The sequence below is a fragment of the Arachis duranensis genome, chromosome 6 (genome assembly GCF_000817695.3).
Source record: "Arachis duranensis cultivar V14167 chromosome 6, aradu.V14167.gnm2.J7QH, whole genome shotgun sequence".
Lineage (NCBI taxonomy): Eukaryota > Viridiplantae > Streptophyta > Magnoliopsida > Fabales > Fabaceae > Arachis > Arachis duranensis.
Window position 1 is genome coordinate 101,934,774 of NC_029777.3, and position 1,085 is coordinate 101,935,858.

Below are 1,085 nucleotides of genomic sequence, written 5' to 3' on the forward strand. Positions count from 1 at the left end.
GTTTGGGCCATCAAATCTTGGGCAAAGTATGAACTATCATATATTGCTGGAAAGCCCAGGATGTCTACTTTCCAACGCCGTTGAGAGCGCGCCAATTGGGCTTTTGTAGCTCCAGAAAATATGCTTCGAGTGCAGGGAGGTCAGAATCCAACAGCATCTGCAGTCCTTTTTAGTCTCTGAATCAGATTTTTGCTCAGGTCCCTCAATTTCAGCCAGAAAATACCTGAAATCACAGAAAAACACACAAACTCATAGTAAAGTCCAGAAAAGTGAATTTTAACTAAAAACTAATAAAAATATACTAAAAACTAACTAGATCATACTAAAAACATACTAAAAACAATGCCAAAAAGCGTACAAATTATCCGCTCATCAGCTAACTATATATTATTTGTATAATATGAACATGTAGTGTGAGTTATAAGCATGAATTAAACAAGTTATTTCGTTATTAGCTATATAACAGTTAGGCACATAACACATTTAGAATGAAAGCAAAAAGCACAGATAGATATATTCACATAGATATGCCCAAAGGCTGAGTTTCACATATAAGGTGGTTGTAGACTACATAAGATAGATAGTCATATATGTACAGACTCATAAACTAAGCACCGAACTCCGCCTTTATAAAAGTCACCCTAGACTGGAGTCGAAATACTATACAAAAGATCTTAACCCCTCATAAAATATACTAAATACGAGGAAAATAACCTAAACTACTATCTAACCATGCTCCTCCGATACAACATACTCCTATGGACTAGAAGTCAGATCAATGATCATCGTGTCCTCCCAAGGTAGAATGACTTTAGATGGTGTCTCGTAGGAAGGGGTCGACAAAAAACTATTAGGAATGGTCGGCATGACGACCTTTCCTAAAGAACCAAACTAAGCATCCAATGGTTCCAGAGGCTGATAATCCGACACAGAGTCCACCAGTATCAATGGCTCAGGTACAGAGTCAAATCACTCATGATAGATAGGCTAGATGTTGAAAGGTGACTCTGGCTCCAAGTCTGGCTAATAAAAATGTTGTGGTGAAAAAGGGTGATAGAGGCCTCCAGGGTGTAACTCCGACAGTA